This window comes from Xyrauchen texanus, chromosome 36, assembly GCF_025860055.1.
Source record: "Xyrauchen texanus isolate HMW12.3.18 chromosome 36, RBS_HiC_50CHRs, whole genome shotgun sequence".
Taxonomy (NCBI): domain Eukaryota; kingdom Metazoa; phylum Chordata; class Actinopteri; order Cypriniformes; family Catostomidae; genus Xyrauchen; species Xyrauchen texanus.
The window spans coordinates 14,038,418-14,060,846 of NC_068311.1; positions in this window are offsets into that span (position 1 = coordinate 14,038,418).

The following is a 22,429-nucleotide window of genomic DNA, read 5'->3' on the forward strand; positions in this document are numbered from 1 at the left end:
AGGGATAGTTTTGATTACATTGCCTTCTTTATGTAAAACTTTTCAAAAACGCAAAGAAAAAACTTTTCTGTTTTTAATACATAGTTTTCATGTAAACGTACCCTCAATGTGATAATGCACATAAATATAAGATTTCTAATTTTAAAAATATGCTAAAATACACATTAGTGTATGTTTTGTTTTGCAGTGTGCCGTTTTTGAGAATAAATCGCTCAAATTTTTAAAATTGCACATCAGATGCAACTAGAGCCTCTAATCTTTTGACTCAAACAGGTTTCAATGTAAAAGATAGATAGATAGATAGATAGATAGATAGATAGATAGATAGATAGATAGATAGATAGATAGATAGATAGATAGATAGATAGATAGATAGATAGATAGATAGATAGATAGATTGTTATGTGTACATATTAGTACATATTATATAATATGTTATATTGCTATGTACATAAAAGAAATCATCTTTTTTTAACCAGTATATGTTTTCTCCTAACTGTGTCTTACAAATAATGCTATATATACTATATAATAATAATAATCCTATATATAATATACAAATATCTTTCACTCCATTTGATGATCACCTTGTCCATTAAATTTTTCAGTAGACTCCTTCAGTCTCCTTCAGCCTACACATAAATTTGTTGCTGCATTGTTTAAGAAACATTTTCTGCTCTGCAATATAATGCAGGTCATTTGTACCTTATGCAGATTACCTTACCTGTCCTAACCTAGGTTGTTTGCCTCTCATTGGTCTACCTTTGTGGCCAGTATCTTTTTCTCCTTAGACGGTCACTGGGTTATCACTGAAATTGGATCACTTCCCTGTCATGTTGTCCCACTGTTTGTTGTTCACTTCCTGTTTAATTTCTACTTTGTCTTTAATCTGTAGTAGCTGGCCCGGCTCAGTAATCCTTTCAGATTAGTGGCAGACAGATTGTATTTCTAAGAAGCAGCAGCCAAACAGTGAGACTTGTTTATAAGCCCCATGTAAATATGAGTGGGCACTTAATAGAGAAAGCAGCTGTGAAGTCGTGTCAGCCACCCCGAGAGAGCACAACGTTCTATACCAAGTAAAGAAGAGGTTGAGTAACTTTTTCTCCAAGGTCAGGATTAATGCGGGAAAGGTGTCAGAGGTTTGATTCCTGGAGCTATGGTTGGAATCACATGGCTATGTGGACCCAAAGCCCATAAAACCAGTGCAGAAATGCAGCTCAAGTTCTGGTTAAAGGGATAGTTGACCCAAAAATGAAACTTCTGTCATCATTTACTCTTGCTCATCTTGTTCTAAACCCAAATGACTTTTTTTCTTCCATGGAGCACAAATGGAGATGCTACATTTATGCATTTGGCAGACGCTTTTATCCAAAGTGACATACAATGCATTCAGTGTATATATTTTTTCAGTTTGCGTGTTCTCCGGGATTATGCTACATAATGCTAGCCCCAGTCACTATTTAGTTTCTTCGTATGAAAGCCTGAGACTGACTTACTGCCTAAGATCTCCTTCTGTGTTCAGAAAAAGAAGAAAAAAAAAGTCATACAGGTTTGGAACAACATGAGTGTGAGTAAATGATTATTAGTGTACACACACCATTGCTTGGACACTTGTTCCTGACTGTCTGGAAAGCCATAGACATGACTTCATTAAAAAATTATAGAGCAAATCCCATTCAGTTGTTCCTGATTGGCTTACAGGAGCTCTGGTATTACTGGTGATGTCATGGGATCCTGGCTGACCCTTCCCACACATCAGATGTTTATCATGGTGCTTGCGTGCAGAGACGATGGGGTTTTAGGCGTAGGATTTGGCCCTGACACCTTGGGCACATAGCCCTACTACTCCAGGAAAAAAGGGGAGAAAAATTGCATCGGGCGCAGCTTTTGCTGGGAAAGCTCCTAATTCAATTAGGGGAGAATGAGGCCATCGAGAGTGATTTCACATGCTCTGCAAATGCCTTGAGATCTGATACTTAATCTTGGCAAGATCCTCTGCTGTTTTAAGCCAAGCCATTAAAACCATTCTGCGTCCAGACAAATGACAGCCATCAGCCGGATGGGGGAGTTGTGTCCTCCTGGCTGGGGTGCTTTGCCTTGCCTCGTCCTCTCTGATCATTCAAACTGCTCTGTTACCCTGTGTCGCCCTTGGAGGACAGACCACACATTGATAGAGGTGATGTTTATGCTGCCAAAGAAAGGCCAATCAAAGTAACTCCACTTATGTCAAAACTTAACTAAAATGGGGTCTTTTAGAGTATGATCTATCCTGTGTAACTTATTTGTAACTTATTATAAATATCATAATCAAACACCTACAACAATAACAGCACCTCATAAGGTCACAATAAATTGGTTGCCTTTCTTCACTGAAATACACTTTTTTACTAGGTCACAGACCTAATGACTGCTAAACATTTGTATAATGAGATTAAGGGTGTTTTCACACCTGGCTTGTTTGGAGCTTTATTTCAGAACCTGGCATGTTTTCACCCTTGGTTCGGTTCGTTTAGGCATATATGAACACGGCAATCGCACTCAGATCCGCAACAAAACAACTGATCTGAGACCAGCTGAACGTTTTGAAATGTTGCCTTGTGAAATCGAACCGAACTAAGAAGATAATGCATCACTGAAACAATTTAGCCCCATTTCAGAACAAGGCAAATGGTCAACATGTCTGAAAACACCCTAAGTTAAATGTTAATGATGTAAGTTAAATTATGTTAGAGGAAGCAGAACTTCTTAAAGCATTTTTAATAAAAAAAAAAAAGTTATTTACCTACTAAAATAAAATAAAATAGAAATCTCCACAGATAATGCATCACAATTAATGTGTTGCACTCGTAAGACTTTAAACCTTTCTTCAATAGGATAAACTAATTAGAATCAACCAATTATCATACAAGAATGTCTTGAATTAACATTCGAAGAACCCAAACACAAAGTCCTATGGGAAAACTTTTCACAGGACCATGACACATGAGCCATGATTGACAGTGTCATGTTGAGACTCTCAGAAGATAAATGTGTGAGATATGGATTAACTGTTTGTCTTTAAAGGCAAAGGGCAGGATCACACTTATATTAGTCTACTACATGACCTCAGATATCCAATCCATGTTTTCTTTCAATATGCTGAAAACTGTTTTTTTAAGAAAAAAAAAAAAAAAAGTTAGATTTATAGCATACAGTATAATTAATGAATATGCTGAAATAATAAAAACAAAAATATTTCCTGCTTTCTGTTATTGATACTTAAGTGAAAATTAAAAAAGTTACTCTTCTAAGCTCATTTTAGTTCAATTATTTGCTTATAATGATCCTTGTATAAATGTTATTACAGCAAAATTGTTAACATGAACTAACAATGTACATTATAGTATATTTATAAAAAACATTAACCAAGATTAATAGATGCTGTTCATGATACCCAATGCATTAAAATGTTAAGAAATAGAACTTTACTGTAACGTGTTACTATATTTATTGTATTTCTCCATATTTTTACCCAATGCCTTTTGTTTTGTTGTTGAACAAGAAGTTATATTCCTTAACAAAGTTCTCTCTCTCTCTCTCTCTCTCTCTCTCTCTCTCTCTCTCTCTCTCTCTCTCTCTCTCTCTCTATATATATATATATATATATATATATATATATATATATATATATATATATATATATATGACTCAGCAGACTCAGTCTCAGTGTGTAAGTCAGATCACAGTGAGAGGTGCTGCTGTCTGTGTACTTCCTATGGGGACGGCCTGTTTGCCCTTTCCCTCTCTGCCGTTGGCAGCTCTTCACTGTTTGTTTTAATCAGCACTCTGTTTGCCAAAGAGCTTCTTCTTTTTTCTCTCTCTCTGGAGATGGCAGTCCTTGTTTTCCTCTGTGTTGCAGGTGGGACATAGTAGGGATAGACACCGCAGGCAGCACTTTTTATGTAGTTTTAAAAACATGCTAAATAGTTTTATTAAAGCTTGATGAGTTCAGTTTTCTGCCCTTTGTTGATGTACATTATTACCTATTAAAATAGATAGTGTGGCCTGGACCAATTGAAGAACATTGATTTTGTTTCTTCAAATAACCAATAGTCTTTAGTTATGGTCATTAACCCTTGCGCACGTTCGATCAAACCGGTGGGTTACACTTGGCTGGGCTCAGACGTGTACAATCAAACCAGTGTGATCTGCATTCTTGCTGCTGTTTACTAGCAAAAGAGGGACTGAAGCAGTGGTCATAAAGAACCGGCTGCTCAAATACTCTTTTCAACATCACTGTCTTTATTTTTACTAAATAAAAATCACTAAATAAAAGTTTAAAGCCATTACCATTGATGCAGTGATGCAGCCATCTTTCTGACATCAAACAAATAATATACAAACTAGTCAATCCACTCGAGCCTTCTCCCATTTGATCCGTCACTGACCATGGGCTGAGAAAACAGCAGCAAGCCAGCGCGACAAGGACGCGGTGTGTACCGTGGCGCCATGCTCGTCTCTCAACTCGGGTCTGTAGCCAGTGCTGAAGTGGTCTCATATGCATCAACCCAAGCGGCGTGACTGTCGCTGAGGATGCCATATGCCCCAGGAGCATCTGAAAGGAATTCAGTGGGAACAACGTGTTCTGTCTGAACACATGCAGACAGTTCAGCACTGACTGCGCGTGCTCGTTTGTGAGGCGCGCCATCATTGAGACCGAGTCTACTCCATACTGAGAAAAGAGATGCTCTGAACCGGGGCGAGCTTGCTCTTTTCCCAGTTGACCCAAAGCCCCAAGCAGCTGAGGTGCCTGAGCACCAGGTCCCACGAACAACATGTCCCGCGAGTGAGCTAGGATTAGCCAGTCATCAAGATAGTTGAGGATGCGGCCGGCCACTTCCCTTAGTGAGGCAAGTGCTGCCTCTGCAACTTTTGTAAAGGCGCGAGTGTACAAGGACAGGCTGAATGGGGGGACTTTGTACTGATATGCCTGACCCTCCAAGGCAAACCGGAGTCTCTAACCCACCCCCTGCTGGGTGCGCGGAGCGAGGTAAGTGCTTTGAATTTTTTCTCAGCACCCAAGCCTCGGGACGCTCTTCTGCCTCCCGACATTTTATTACCTGTTACCTGCTCACACCTGCCGCGAAGCCCGCCCAGTACGTCAAAACCGATCGTCCCGTTAGTACCCGTTGCGTGGAGCTTGGATGAGTGGCTTTCACTTCCCAATCCGTAGCGCTGGCTGGCCAGGACCCTCCGACTCGGCTATGCGATTCAGTTCGCCTGGCTGCCGCCTTGTTTCAGCGGTGTTTGCTCCCCTTCCATGCGCGGTGAGAAGGCTAGCCTTACGAGCAGAGATCACGACCCTGCTCCTCAAGGATGCGATAGAGCCCGTCCCTCCAGCTGAGATGGAGAAGGGTTTCTACAGCCCTTCCTTCATCATACCCCAAAAAAAGCGGCGGGTTGCGACCAATCTTGAGTTCTCAACCGGGCCTTACACAGACTCCCATTCTCCCTGCAGGAGAGGCTGGAGGGGAGGCTGTCCCCCTCCACCTTGAAGGTGTATGTAGCTGCTATTGCAGCCCACCACAACGCAGTAGATGGAAAATCCCTAGGTAAGCACGACTTGATTATCAGGTTCCTGAAAGGTGCCCGGAGACTGAACCCTCCCCGGCCTAGCCTGTTCAGCTGGACTACCCGGAGAACTGCATGCATTCTCTGTCAGCAACACCTGACTGGAGTTCGGTCCGGCACATTCTCACATTATCCTGAGGCCGCGACCCGGCTACGTGCCCAAGGTTCAGCTTCGGCAGAAAGGGAACGCCGTCTCCAAACAGAGGTTAGCTCACTGGGTCGTTGATGCTTAGCTTATCACACCCAGGTCTTGCCTGCCCCCTTGCGGGTTCGAGCACACACTACAAGAATTGTGGCATCCTCGTGGGCACTGGCCCATGGCACCTCCTTAGCAGACATCTGTAGAGCAGCGGGCTGGGCAACACCCAATACCTTTGCCAAATTTTACAATCTAAGTGTTGAGTCGGTCTCGTCCCATGTTTTGTCAGGTCTGAGCCGGTAGAACTCGGTAACGAGGCACAACCGACAGGGTGTTCCGCTTGCACATAGCATCCTTCACCAAGTTGATCCAGTCCGCCTTCCGGTGCAAAATCCTGACTGACACTCGCTGCCCCGCTTCCCTTTATACCCGTATGTCCGGGGCGGGGCATGCAAATTCTGTCTGCCAACTTGACATTGGCCTTTTCTCATGTTCAGAGGTACGTTTGGCATCCCAGGAAGACCCCTTGTGTCACTTCATTCAACACAACATCTCGTTCCTTCCCTCGGGGAACGGAGGTTACAACAGTAACCATGACGTTTTCTGCTGCTGAAGCGCCCAGGGGTATTTGCTCAGCACAACGTGGTGTGCGAGGCGGAGGACCACTGGAATGCGCCGTAGATCCAACAGTGTAGAGAGATGAATGGAGGCGGTAGAGTAATTCAGATCTGTGAACTTGCTCGCTCGGCTCCGAAGAAGATATCTGATGTGTGTTTGCAGCGTCACTCCTTTTATACCCATATGTCAGGGGGCGTGGCATGCAAATTCCACACGCCAATTTCCATTGGCCTTTTCTCAAGATCAGAGATGTCTGGGCTCCGCGGGAGCGATCCCTAGTGTCAACTCATCGACACAACGTTGAGTGAGTGACAGATAGGGAAAGCAATATTTTTTAAGCAACCACGTAATCTCGTCTCACCTGTCAGCTTACGTTTTTGACTGGTCTTGAGCACGGTCCTCCGAGTCCAAATTCCAATGTCCAATGCTCTATCAGGAGAGTTAGCGCGCAAGCTAATCATATTGGAATAAGTTTGTAAATGTAAATGTCTGTAATGCAAGTGTTAAAATGTATATATTTTTAATTTTGCACATAGTAAATGTGTTTCAAAATGATAACATAGCAGTGTATGAGTAATAAAGCCAAAAATAAGTGTTTATAAAGTCATAATCATTGTTGTTGTTGCACATCTAGTGTTAATTTCACCAGGAAACTGCAGCAAAACATAGAATTTGGCTTGTAAAAGTCAGTTTGCAAACATGTTGTTATAGTAACAATCATTCTATGAGACTAGGTTGACTTTTTTATATGCTCTGCTTTTGATGACATCCATAAGTGAGGTGTGTATTCCCTCCTCAATTATCTTCTACCGCTGTGTCTCCCCCCTTGATTGTTTTCCATTTTTGGGTTATTTCTGCTCAGATTACTGGCTGCCGTGCCATCTTGCATAAATTCCATCTGGCAGTGGTGGAGCATCTGTGTGCCATTGTACCAAACATCAATGTTGATTCTCACTGAAGAGCTTTCGATTTCATCCACCACTCTTTTTGGTAAACGGCACAAAGTTTACTTATCTGTCAGCTGTTCCCCTAATCTTTTCCACAAACAACTGGGCATGACTTGAAGTGTGCCAACCCAGCATCCTCCACCCTGCATCCATCTGGTGGAAACACAGTTTGATGTTATACGTGGGCCTATATAGTCCTTATCTTCCTTTTTTAAAGAAAGCTTTTAGCCACATTTTAGCACACAAAGCCCATACTCCTGCTTTTGTACCCTGAGCCTCTATTTAGAAAAAAAATCAAGAAAAAAAAAAATCAATAATGTGTTTGGGCTCTCAATCTTCCTGGCTAGAAGAGAATGTGTTGGGGGGGGGTTGTCATTCATAAGCTTCACTGACAAATCCCTTATATCATTTGTGGATTGTATCAATAACTTTTTCCTGGGCTGCAGAGGGCAAATATAAATAATGTATCTGCCTTTGCGAGAGGTGAGTACCATGGAAACAAATGCCGCTCTGCCAACCGGCCATGACATTGGCAGCTGAGGGTTTTAGTGCAGTGATCAAGGTCAGAGATCAGCAGAGGACAAGCAGGTTGTCCTTGGTTTTCCCAGTCTTTGCAGAGAAGACAGCTGCAAATTCTCAAGAGAGAGAAGAGGATACAGGTGTTGTACGATATGCTTCTGATACATCATTGATGTCTTTTTTAAATTATTAGGCTACCATTGATAAGCATTTTCTTGCATTTGTACCATAATTAGAGGTGCACAAATGTATTTTGAAACTGGAGGGGGTGTCTTCCTTCCTTCAGGGTTTCGGGAAAAAAATTATGATTTGTTTTATTTTTCAAAATGGTTATCATATTTATGTAGTTCTATTTAATTACAAACATTATTGTGCAACATTGGCATGGAATATATGTTTCAATTGGAAACTCTATGTTTTTGTAAAATAATAATAAACAATTTACACACACCCAGTGTAAAATGTATTTGATGGTTCAACAATGCCCTGATGCACATTATCTCTCTAATGTATTCTAGTCTTGTTTGGTCTCTTGACACTAAAAGCTGCATGGAGGTCTAAAATATGCCTTGCCAGAACTCCTTATTCATGATTTGAGGGGGCTGGGTCTCCGTCTACATCTCAGTAAGTGTGGGGCATGGGAAAAGTAGGAGGATGTTGGGGGAACATGCTATTCCCCAGTCCTGTTTATATATTTGTGGGAGTCAGGTCTCCTAATCCATCATTATTAATAGAAAAACAAATATGCAGGAAAAGTTCACATACTTGCATGTCCACCTCTGCTTTGAATCACCTGTAAATTAATCATAGACTGTGTTTAAGGATGTTACAATTAATTAAACATAAATGTAAGAGCTACTTCGTGTGAGAGCTTTGATATAGCTGTAACTTATTTTGTTTCTTAAGCCAACCTTAATTATTTTAGAAATATACAGTATGCTATTTTGATGTGATACTTTGAGACATCATTGAGTCAGAAGAGTAATCAACAGATCAAACTTCAAACATTAGAATAGATGGACAGACTTGTGCTAATTATTTATCTCAATGACCAGCAACCAGCACCATTTTAAGTAGAGACATACTTGTTGCTGTATTTAGAGAGGAAGCCAGACAGCGTTAATTGTGACTAGTGTCTGGAGCAAAGGTTTATTTTACAAAGTCTATTTGAAGATCTGAATTGACAGATTAATTGGCATCATCCATAGTGGACCAAACGAAAGGTCACGGCTGCCCATTCTAACTGAACCTTCCTTGTTCAATCATCCGTTTGTTTATTTCTGTCTTTTTTTTACACATTTGAGAGGGCACCCACATCAACATTACATGTTGTATAGACATCAGGCAACTCGAAAACTCCTCTGATTTTCTTTTCAAAATGTCATTAACAAAGAGTAAACTAGAAGCTTCCCCAAAAGCTTCTGTAATATTCTTCTAAACACCCACTCCCTCCTTGCTTGAATATCTTTGTGTTGGCCGTATGGCGGAATTTGAATTCAAGTGTTTCATTTTCTGCTGTTCCCTCTACAATTTGAAGGTAGCATTCCATGTTAATGCCACTTGGGATAGAGAGAGAGAGAGAGAGAGAGAGAGAGAGAGAGAGAGAGAGAGAGAGAGAGAGATTAAGCTTCCTGCAAGCAGCCGTTGAACCGCCACCTGCCAGTTTTGTGTAAAGCCCGAAAACGTACCTGTTGGCAGCTGCTGGTGTATTCGTGATAACACATACACTAGCATTTCATTAACTCTAAGCACATGCAAGAAAAGGCAGGGGAGGAGCTCAGGGAATATATGCTGCTTACCTCCATTTCACAAGGAATGCCACAAAAGCAGGAAACAAGACAGAAGAGAGCCAGCCACAAAATGAGGACAAATCTGTTGCTTAATTGATGTCATTAGCAGAGAGAGGCAGGTCCAATTCCACCCGCGTTGGCTAAGACATTTCATTTACTCAGTCAAATGCACCCACATACTGTACTCTGCCCTGACATTTTCCACAGTTTCACTGCCAACTGTAAGTTGTTGTCACCTTTATTTTCATCCTTATTATTTACCACATTCTATTTTATTTGGGGACTGGTTGAAACCTTGTAATTCTTTAAAATACAATTATATAAATGGAAGTTTAAAAATGTTAGTGTTTTAATTGATTTATACTACTTTTTTCACTGCTAATTTAAAATCATTGGGAAAATTTTCTAACAGTTCCGACACTCTTGCACGCTGTATTTGCATTAAAGGGAAAGTTTACCCAAAACTGAAAATTCAGCCTCAGTCATCATTTAGTTTTGTTGCATTGTTTTGTACTATACAATGAAAGTGAGTAATATAGCATCTCCTTTAGTGATTCATGAAAGAAAAATGCATACAGGTCTGGAACGGCATAAGGGTGAGCAAATAATTGTATCATTTTCTTTTTTGGGTAAATTATCATTTTAGTTTTTTGTCATTATTGTCATTGCAAATATCCCTCTTTTCAATTAATTTGTTATAGATTGCACCTTATTTACAAAAATCAGTGCTGTTTGCCTCACAAAATTAACGTCATGCTATTACCGCTTTCAGAAAGCAGGAAATAAAAGGAATTTAATTGTAATTCATCAAATGATGATCACTTGATGGGGAAGAGCATTATACCCAGGAATTAATCCATATGCGTGGTCTAGACATGTGCAATTTCAGTATTTAAAAGAGCTTATTTAGTTGCGTGTAGTGCATTTTGAAAAGATGCTGTAAAGTCCCAGTAAAGTATGCCAGATCTCAGTAGTCTATCTCATCCTCCACAATTTATTTTTACATGTTTACCTGATTCGCATAATTTCTTGAGTGAAAATGAAATTTTGTCATCATTTACTCACCATTATGCCATCTGCACTCCAGAAAATGTGTCATAAAAGTAGTCCATCCGAGATGAACAGACCATGCTGACGTTTGGTCACAAAATGCGCAAGAACCAATAAGGTTTGATGTTATTGATGTCACCACCACATTTGATTCAGTGCTGTGTGCTGAGGCTTATGTACATAGTTTATCAATGACATTAGTGTAAAAATAAAATTACAGTACAGCCTATTCTACTTTTTGTCTGAATAAAAGATGCAATGAAAGTGAATGGAGACTGAATCTAACATTGTGCCTATCATCATTCCATGGAAAAAAGTAATATGGGTTTTGAACAACATGAGGGCAAGTAAATGATTTGTGGGTGAACTATCCCTTTAAAGCATGCTCAACATGATAGAGAGAAAAAGTGAGAAATAAAATGAGGAAAGCAAAACTTGCTGACTTGGGGGGGACTGAGGGCTGGGTCAGAATCAAAAGACCATGTTGATGAGATATGAATGCACAAAAGGTAAAGTTAGGAATGACAAGGACAGAGGCAAGGTCAGGAGTATCCTCTCAAACATTGAAACTGCATCAGGGATGCGAGCCTATTTCTCCACACCATTGTTGAGCCTATCCTCTTGTGCAGCCAACTTCATTTCCACTTCAATTTTTAGCAACCTTCTGCTCATCTCTCAAGGAGATACGATACAAGCTCTGACACGAATTAGCCCTCAGATTGGCTGATACTGCAACACCCAGGGGACGCCGGGTAAAAAACGCTTACCTCTTCCCCTCCCAGTGTTCCACTCTTTTCTCTCCTACCCTACTCTTTCTATGCTTCCTCTTCATCTTGTTTTTTCCCTCGTGCCTGCTTGTCAGTCACCTATCTTGGCAACATCACCCTCACCTTCAAAGTTGACAGACAGGAGCCGCCGGTTTCTGACGGAGTAATTTGCTCAGAATTTACAAAACGCCTGGTATCAAAGATGGCAGCAGGGTCGTGGGGAAGTGATGGCATTAAGACCAAAGTTGAGTTCTCAATTTCCACTCATCAGTGCTACTGACAGTCAGGGTCAACTGACATTCAGTATTTTCATATAAGTTGTTAGCAGGTAGCAGGGGTGGAGGCATGGAGTCACCTCTGCTGTTGATTTGTGGGTGCTGGAGCTTTGAAAAGAGCATTACTTAGCTTGTTGTTACCCCTTCGTTCCTCCATTTTACAGGGAACATTCTGATAACTTTGGCTAACTTTATGGGACAAACAGTGTTGGGTAAAATACAAATACAAAGTTATTAGTTACTGTCATCCAATTAATGTTAAGTCAAAAATGTAGTGTAATGCATTGCATTTTTAATTCTTGTATTCGGATTACAGTTTCTGACTTTCAATTAATGTAATTACTTTTAAGTACTATACATAATAGGGTTAAACTTATTTCTAAGTTATTTTCTCAGTATTGTTTATGTAGAATACATGAATTATGGCCCTGTAACAAGTCATTGTGAAGGAATAACGTGGTACCGAGTGTATGATTTGTGTGTAACAATGAACAGGAAATATAGACATTATTTTGAGTTTCTTTAAGAAAGTAACTTAAAACTTAAAGTAATTTGTACTTTTTCAATGAAGTAAATAGTAAAGTTATCTGATTACAATTTTAGAGAAATTATTAATTTGTATTGGATTACTATTTTTAAGTAATTCACCCAACACTGGGAACAAATGTTGTTAAAATAATGTTAATACTACATGTACAATCTTATAAAGTAATTAATATTCAATTAAAGATCTCATAATGCTGGGAGAAAGCATTCTTAGTACAACACATGTAAATGCCTTAACCGGCATACTTTTATTGGGGGTAAGGTCATAAACGATTTAAGCAAAAAATTATCGGCACACATAGTTTTTTGCTCATTATGGTAATTTCGAATTGCATGTAATCATCTATACTAGCGTTCTAATCGGTTTGATCAATGTGTGCAAATGTTGTGCTCATGCCTGTTAATGTTTGATGTCAAAATCAGAGAATAATCGGATGATTTAATTTCTTGCATTATCAGATATTTTGGATAAGCTGATTTTTGGTATTTATAAGCATATGAGTGTGCATGTAAATGCTCTCAGTGTTTCTAGGTCTTTGTGACTCTAATTCTAGAATTCTTTCCTTTAACTTAGAGTGAAAACTGATAAAGTTGTTTGAAAATGTTTAAGTTTTCACATGTTCAAGAATGTTACCCTAACCATGAAATAATGTTCTTCACACGTTAAGACATTTTCATGTTCCCACAACCAAATATTTTGCTCTAGAAAGCATTTTAAGAACATTTGTTAGCTTGTGCTAGGAGTGTCTCATTCTGTTTCTTTAAAGTCAAAAAGGGGGGGGGGGAAAGTTTTTGGGTTGTTTACAGAATGGGACTGACACTGCGGACACTCTTTGCATAATACCAGTAAAGTTGCAAATTCATCACTTCAAATTAACATAATTATTGTTTGCTTTAGTGCTGAACAATCATGTTTGCAACATACTAGCAGGTCGGGGTGTGCAACTAAGTCATTATCTGTTTCTATATTTGTTCATATTACAAAATTATTTGTATCTGTCTCTGTATTCGGATAAAACCGAGTGTTGGTGGGGCTTAAACAAGAAGTATGTCAAAACTAAATGAAACACCCAGTTTAAAATGTTACTCTTACATTTATTGTTTCTATTAATTAAATATAACATATGCCTTGTGTATGACTTTTCATAATAATAGTCTAATATAATAATTATTATTATTATTATGTTTATTATAATTATTATTATTATTATTATTATTTTTATAACAGATAAAGCTGAATGTGTTGGCCACATTAACTATGAAATATGTTGTTAATTTTGTTTCTCCTGATACTTCTGATATTAATATCTGCCTGAAACATTTCATTTGTCTGTGCATGTATATCAACATTATTCTGGAGGCAGGAGGTGTCAATGTGAAATTCAAGCACACACTTTGCAGTGCATATTAAAAGTTCAAGTATTAAAAGAAATATCATAAATCAATATAGCCTGAAAGTCAGTCCTGTAAGTCTATCAGGAATTTTTAAATATTAATAATAACAATAATGTAAAATTTGTTACCAACAAATAAGGTATTCGGATTCGGGCACATCCCTACTAGCAGGAATTTTTAAGTAAGGTTTACAGTAGTTTTGGGTAGGCTGGGCTCAGGGGAACCTCCCAAGATCTCTGAAACAATTCAAACACTGCTTCAGTCCCAGTTCAATTCAACAAAGTGAGCAATTTATACAGATAGCAGTTCCAAACTCTAAACTCTAAGTAGCAAATACTTTCATCCTACCTTAAAATGTATTGGGCTCTCCTAACTTTTTTAAGAAGGGCCTTATGACATGTCTACTGCACAAGTTTTTTCCTAAGATCAGACACATGTCTTTGCTGTGGGATGCAGAGCTGAGGTGGTAATGATTATCATTGGAGGTTGTAGGAGCCCCTTGGGCTGGGAGAGAGCCAAATGCTGATCAGGCCCATAATCTGGAAAGGACCAAGGGATTCACAATCAGTTATTGACGGAGGACTGCGGTCTCATCTTTTGCTGTCCTGCGACAGGGCGATTCCTCACTGATGTTATTGATTCCTGGAATAGAGCTCATCTATTACAGGCTGACTATGGTCAGATCAACTGAACTGTATTGCTGAGTAGAGACATTCTTTACTTGTAGTGCCACTCCAGGTCAATTCCAGGCCCTTTTGCATTTTTAAAAAGCCCTCTGTGTCTGCCTCATCACCATTATGTAATACAGATTTATTGTGTGGTTTTAAATGAGTGTTTGGCAGTTTTCAAAAGACCTGATTGACTCTGTATTGATGTGTGTGGTCAGGGCTGGACCATGAATGCTTTCCAAAGAAGAAAGAGCATGACAGTCTTTTTTGATGGTATTTAAATATTACTGTATATTTTTATGATTATACTTTTGCACATTATGTTTTTGCATTGTTTTAACAGCTCAGTTAAAGTGCTGGTACTGTAATACTTCATATCTCAGGAAAAAAAAAATTCTGTAAATATTCTGACTGGTTTTGTGCCAGGTCATTATCACCCTGTCATGCATGAGTGATACATAAGGGGCGCATTAGCGGCCTCATGTATTTCTCATGGTGCAGACGTAGTAAAATCCTCTTCTTGAACCCCTCCACCAAACCAGCTGACTCACACAGGTGTATTTCCACTGGGTTGCTATCAGAAACCATAACACACATGCAGCCATTTTCCACATCACATCCCATGAGTCTCCCTACCCAAATATATATACATACACACAGTAGTTTGAATGGTAGCCTTGTTCTGTAGCCCAGAGCAGAATAATAGTGTTTCAGACATTCTGGTCAGGGTTTGTTCTATACCCCTTTACCCTAAGAATTAAACTTCTGCAGTTAATTTAGCCTGAACTGCTAAATGTGCAGACTCCATTCCAAATGTTTTTTTTTAGATACTTACAGCCTTATGTTTATTGTAAATATTATACTTTTTTTTTTAAATTTAAGATAGAAGTTATGAGATCTCCCACTCACTTAAATTGATCAAATTTCACAATTTAAAATGCAACAGCAATTACATAATCATAATCATTTTGTACCAAATTCCGATTGGTTTTGTCTTCCTTATATTTAACCATTTATAGCCTGCTTTTTACCATTTTTGCATTTACCATTTTTCATATTAGATTATGACATTTTATTTAGCTCTATGTGAGTGCTCAACACTGGTCATAAATGGGTGGAACCTTTGCGCTGTATCTGGTGTATTTATGCTAACACACACACACCTCAAACACACACACACACAACAGCGATGCCGTGTCAATGATCAAGTTTTGGAGTAAGGACCTCTTAACCATACTTTTTTGTACAAAACAAAGCCAGAATGGACTTGTGATAAGCCACATTCACATGACCCACTGGAGTGAAGCATCAGCATTTTCTCAGCGTTGCTTTCTAGACAATTCGGATAAAGTATCAACACGTGAACAGTGCCAGCACTAAAAACAAAACAAGCTGTTCTCTGTTTTTCATGTTGAGTTCAAAGCAGCAAATCATGTAAATGCGGCTTCAAGATTGCTGTAGCAAAGTGGATAGCTCAGGGATCGGCAACCTTTGGCAAGCATGCCAATGCTGGCACCCCAGCAATGGCGAGAGAGTAGTAGACTATTTTATTCATATGAAATTTTACACCTGCATTCCAATCTACATCTTGATGTAAACCTTCCTCATGATCATGCAGCATATTTTCTTGAGCTGAATGGGAGGCTAAACAAAAAGTTCAAATGTGATGAGGCTGTAGTATACCCAACAGACTTGTGTAGTGCGTTCAATCCATTCACGTGAGTAAAAACGCCCACTTTGCTTCAGTCAGTCTGCGAGGATGACAGCCTGTGTTCCTTTTTAATTTGTTTATTGCTTTCAGAACAACACGTCATGTAATAAGGAAAACACCACTATTAATCATTGAGATCCTTGAGTCTATTAAAAAATGAATTGTACCTGGAAGTAAAGTTATAGAATTTTTAGAACAGGTGCGATTCATCGAAAATGGCTAAATAGTTGTGATGCTTGAATGGCTTGCATGCGCAGCGTGAGACTCGTCACATTTTAATAGTGTTTAGCCTTCCATTTAGCTGATGAAAATGAGGAAGGATTACATCAAGATGTAGATTGGAATGCAGGTCAGGTGCGAAAAACTTCATATACATAAAATAGCCTGCTCCTCTCTCACTAATGCTTGTGCACTAGTGATTACCCCCTGTGTAATTTTTTAAAATGTATGACATAATATAAGAAATATTTAAGATTCCACACAATTTCGTGATCAGTAATCAAATAAGCAAATCTGTGACATTAACTGTGTTAACAAGTTTTGTACAAAAGGACAGTTTTTATTTCATTAAAGAACTTTCACAAGATGCTCTGTGAAAATTCACATGCAGGATCATGATTATATCATAATCATTGGGCTTTGCACACATTTTTCACTCAAAATGTTAGGCTGATAATATAATTTGTAATAAAAAAAAATTCTAAATAACAACATTTTCTATAGTGGACTCAAACTTCATACTTCATACTTCACATGTATGCGCATTGTTTTTTTCTCGATGTCAGAAAGGTTGCCAACCCCTGGGATAGCCACTATTAATATTGTGGAGGATGAGGGTTTAAGAGATTTAATGCCCATTGCAATGAAAATGCAAACTACGAGGAATAGATATTTTAATTAGTCAACCTTCCATTTAGACTTTGGGAAACGTTTAATGTTACTTGAATTTGTGCTATTTTAGTGCATTTCTATCTTGATACTGTGGAATGCTTTGTTTGGAAAATGTTTATAAAACATTATTGTTACATATTGTTTTCTTTTCTAAGAAGGCATTTAGAAAGAAAAATAAGTATATATAGATTAAAATTCAACACTTTTGAAATCTGTGATTATTCGGAATTAACTATGAATAATCATGCGAATAATCACAATTAACTATTTTAATCGAGTGGCAGCACTTGTTCAAACATGTTTTAACTATGCTCAACTGTATGTCTGTTTGTATTTCTCTGACAGCTAAAGGGTCTATGCCCCCTAATGAGTCATTGTAAGGGAGAAATGCATGGTTCTTTTATGAGTTGCATGTGACAAAGAACAAGGAATTATAGACATCATTTTAAATTTGTTGAGCGGAAAACAAAAACTTTCTCTGAAATGTGTTTTAGAAAGTAAATTTAAAGTATACAAATTATTAATGTGATTATTTTTGGATTCATCCATCAAGTAATTGTATTAAGTTGCAATTTTAGAGTATCAAAGAGATAACGTTTTTAATAACTTAAGCAACAATGTTTATAGCTGCCTATACACTGCACAGTCTTTATGTGTACACAGAGAGCAGATCATGTACACAGGTCATGACTGAGCTTACCATAAACTTTAACACTGTTCTTTTGCTGTCCAAATGCAAATCTAATTCTAATATACATATTCTACATTTTACTGCAGGACAATGGTAAATTTGGCCTTCACAAGATAAGTTTTATCCTGTTCTTTATTCCCTTTTCTCCTTGCTGGGCACAGGAAAAGAATGACTCCTGCTTAACAATAAAATAATGAATGTCATTTTAAGGCGGCAGTCACGGGAGTGGGGTTTGGTGTGGGGAGGGTTGGGTCTGGGATTTAGTGGTGCTGAATTTGCCCCCTGCCAAGGAGTAAATCTGAGTGAAGCCGTGCAATGTGACATCATTTACTCAGAAATCCCTAATTTGTCAGCATTAATATTTCAGCCCCACCATTGCCTGTCAGAGAGTGCCAGAGATGACTGATCAATCTATAAAACGGCTGCGGCTAATTTATTGAATATTTATGTGCAATGTCATGTGTGGGGCGCGAGCAGAATTTATTTTATTCGCTTGCCTCTCTGCTTGAGAACTTTTCTAACTAATCAGACTTTTCTTTTTTTTTTGGAAGGCAAAAGATGCAAAATGATAATGGGGTAAAGAGAATCACTGCTGTGGAGGAGTGAAGTGGCTTTCCTCTCAGTGTGGATATAGCTGCTCTGAGATGTATTCGCTTGTCTCTTGCAATGTCACTATTCTGGTCATTGAATTACAGTGCGGTGCCAGTGTATGATTGGGTTGAGATGATTCACGTTCCTGCACGGGGTGTTCCGAACGGTTGCAGTCCATTATAGTCGTTGCCTTCTCCATAATTCCATTTTCATTGTCTACTTTGTGCCGTGCTTCTGACTGACACCCTCTTAGTGGATAATGCGTCTGTGTTGGTACATCTTGTGTTGTTATTTACCACTGTGCCTTGAGAAATGTGTTTGTTTGCTTGTTTAGAGTGCTGTGCTCTGAAGTAAAGAAGAAGGGTTGGGCTTCAGACGGTGTGATTTTCTGACATTGTTTTGTGGCAGACCGCAGGGGCAACAGAGCAGAAGTGTGAGAAAATTAAAACTGCGTTTGTCCTTTAAAATCCTTGTGAAGATTGTTGTGAGGGGGAATTAATGACGGTGAGCTTTGGTTGGTGGTTTTCTGTGCATATTGTGGGTGTGGTGTGTGAGTTTGGCAGGAAAAGGAGTGTTTTTTTGCTCAGATTTCTTCAGGTGATTCAGAACACTAGATCAGAGGGTCTACGGCCATGTCTGACGCTTGCCATTGGCAAAAACTTTGTGAGTCAGTGCCAAGCATTAAAATAAGACAGTGCAGGGAAGCATATGGCATAATATCCTATTAATGAACACTCTAAATTCAAACCCAGGTCAGCTGCTCGTTTTGTGTGTGTGTCACCGATCCAAAGGGGGTGAAAAAAGTGACCTTCTTTTAAAATGCACAGACTGATTTGAAGAGATGGAGGCCTCAGGCAAGCTCATTGTTTTAATTGTTTAATTTTTTCCAGCAATTATTTATATTGTGAGGGTACAGCAGAATTTTTTATTTATTTTTTTGCCGTGAAAGACGGGAAATCATATGAGAAAGCGATCACTACAGTGACTGGTCATATCTTTTTTCTTGCTATTTCCAGACCTTTTTTCCCTTCTGTTTCCTTCAATTCCTCTATCTCACTTTCTCTCTCGAGGGAAACCAAGGCTATTTGCATTGGCTGTCACAGCAATGTGAGAAACAAGTTTCCCCTCTCCTGCGCTCTTTCCTTGCATGCGCCTTTTTAATGTGGACTGTCAAACACAAGAGAGATGGATTTCTGTTTCCTATTTAAAAGGGGGATGCAAATAGACACATTTAGCTCGCTGGTGTCTCCTCATGATAGATGTGTCTATGGCAGCTTGGTTAGAATCAAGTATTCTGAGTTAATCTGCAGCGATGACCCTGTCCACTGTGATTGGAAATAGTGTAGGGAGCTATATAGGAGAATCCCTCTTTCCACTTTAAAAAGGAATAAAAGAGAACAAAAGATCCCTCCTAACCTCACCTCTCTTTACCATCATTAACCCGTAAATAAAATGAACACGGCATTATAAGCCAAGATCACACACTCAAACTCTGCCTATCAGTGCACTTCAGCCGTACGGAGGCTGATTTATATTGACAGGGACACATTTCATCTGAGCATTTCAGTCCCGTATTTGTTTCAGGCTGTCTCATGGGAACCTCCCCTGCGGGAGATGTGAGATACTGCCAGGGCTTTAGGGTTGGACCCCAGCCCCTGGGCCTTGTGGAGCAGATTGGGAAATAGTTTGTTTTAAAAGGCTAAATCCCCTGGAACAGCTGTCCTAGATCAGGACTCAGATCAGTGGTGCAGTAGACCAGAGACAGCTGCAGGTGCATGTCTGGGCTGCATGTGGTCTCAGCAAATATGTGGGTGCATGTGTGCATACGCAAATCCACATAAAAAAGCTGCAGTGGATAAGGGCTAATGATTTCTTGTAAAGATGCATTGAACAGAATGAATGAACTACATTTGCCTTATTTCATTGCTCTCAGTGGCAGCAGATGAATACAACTAAATAGTAGCAGCACTTTTGCATATGTGTCTTATTCACAAACTGCCCACAATCTTTGATAATGGGATTTTCCACCCAAAAATGGACAAATGCAGAATGTTAGTCTCAGTCATTGTTCGCTTTCATTGCACCTTTTTAAATACAATGACCATGAATGGTTACTGAGGCAGACAGTTCTTTACATTCTGCCAAACATCTTTTGCGTTTCACTGAAGAGAAAAGGTCAAACAGGTTTGGAATGACACGAAGTTGAGTAAATGATGACAGAATTGTCATTTTTGGGTTGAACTATCCCTATAACCAGGTGCAAATATGTGCTGGTACAGTGCTGTTGCATGCATATTTAAATTGGACCGATCCACACTACACTACTCCAGCCAATCAGCAACAGTGGGTGGTTCTTGCATGTGCACAGAATGGGTTGGTGGGGGCAGAGTGAGAGGGAATTTCATTAGAGGAGCAACAGCAAATCTGGCAAATCTGGCTTCTATTCCCTTCTAAGTCTTCTCTGCAAGTTATCTTAGCAGCAGAAACTTACTACATTTGGCTGTGGCTTCCAAAGGAGCACTGAAGAGAGGGGTTTGTTTGTTTTGGCAGTTGAGTTAGAATATCAACAGTGTTTCTCAGGAATCGCTGAGTGCAACTTTAAGTATGCACTATTTGCTTGCCGCAATTAACTTTGCGCTATTATTGCTCGCAGAAAGCAAGCAGTCATTTGTGTAAATGCTCTTGCGATCATGGCAGCAGTGAATTATCAAATGTGACCTGTTTAAGGCACTTTGAAATGTGTTAGAAACACATTTTGGGTTTTGTGCAGTAGAGTAAAAGGCTTTCTAATTTTCACTTTATATGTAATATTTCTAAACCAAACTGTTACTAAGATTTTAATTATTGGCTGAGACTCTCCTTTTTATTTTAGTGCATACAACTTATAATGTGTTTCTGGGTTAAAGTAACTCAAAGTGATATCGAGCGATCACAAATAATGATCAAACGATTGCTGTGATACAGTGCTGTACAGTGCTAGTATGTATGCCAGATTTGTGTAGTCTGCTGCATCCTTTATAATCTAGTACTCAGAACAGACCTGCAAAATTTGGGCATAGTGGAATTCAAACTGCATTCAGCAATATTTTTTTATTATGTGCCTGTCTGTGGGGATAACCTAATTTGAATTGTGTGCTAAAACAATGCAGACAGCATGTGTAAATAAACAACACTATCAGAGGGTACAATTCATTGAGGTTGATGGTTCACTATTTAGTGTAGGCTTTAAGAGTTCAGGAAAGAAGAGGACAAAAAGAGTTGGGCTTGGGGGATCAAGGCGGCTTAGAGGAAGACACAGGGGCAACTTCATAAAAAAAAAAATTAAAAAAAGGGACAGTCATGTCCTGAAGTAAGAAGTATTTATTGTGTGGTGTCCGAGCAGTAGAGGACTGATTAAAAAAAAATTGACCTCAATAAAAAGAGCAGTACCTGTGTAATATGCAAATCTTCCCATAAAGATGAGGGCCAAAGCAAGAAAAGCCCACAAAGTGTGTGATGTCTTGGCTATCACTCTTTGTGCCAGGGCCTTTTATATTCCTTCCCTGCAGATAAGAGCCAGGAGAGGGCACCTGTGGAGGGTCACCTTTGTTGAAGGTGAGGGTAGAAACACCCTTCCCCACTGGACTGACTCACAAAGCCTGGAACAACATAGTGACCTATACACCCAGGAATGCAGTGCAGAGATCTGAGAATATGTGAACATGCTCCTGTGGTTTGGATAATGTGTTAAGAGAAATTTACATGATTCCACCTTGAATATTAAACACTTATATTCATAAGGAATACTGTACTCTCGCTGCATAACCCCTTATCAAAGATCTCACATAAATCTGCTGAATGCCATTAAACTTCACTATTCACTGGGGGTATAGCAACAATTATATATATATATATATATATATATATATATATATATATATATATATATATAGAAATTGCCAATGATATATATATATATATATATATAAAATATTTTAATTTTAAGTTGGTCCCCTTACTTTTTGTGAAATATTTTTGTGAAATAGTTTGCCAGTCACATAAAACAAAAACATTCAGAAATTGCCAATGATACACGTGTTTGGTAGAGGCTTCTTAAAGAGATAGTTCACCCAAAAATTAAAATTCTCTCATTATATTCTTACATTCATGCGATTCCAGATGTGTATGACTTTCTCTCGTCTGCTGACAAAGATATTTAGAAGAATATTTAATCGCTGTAGG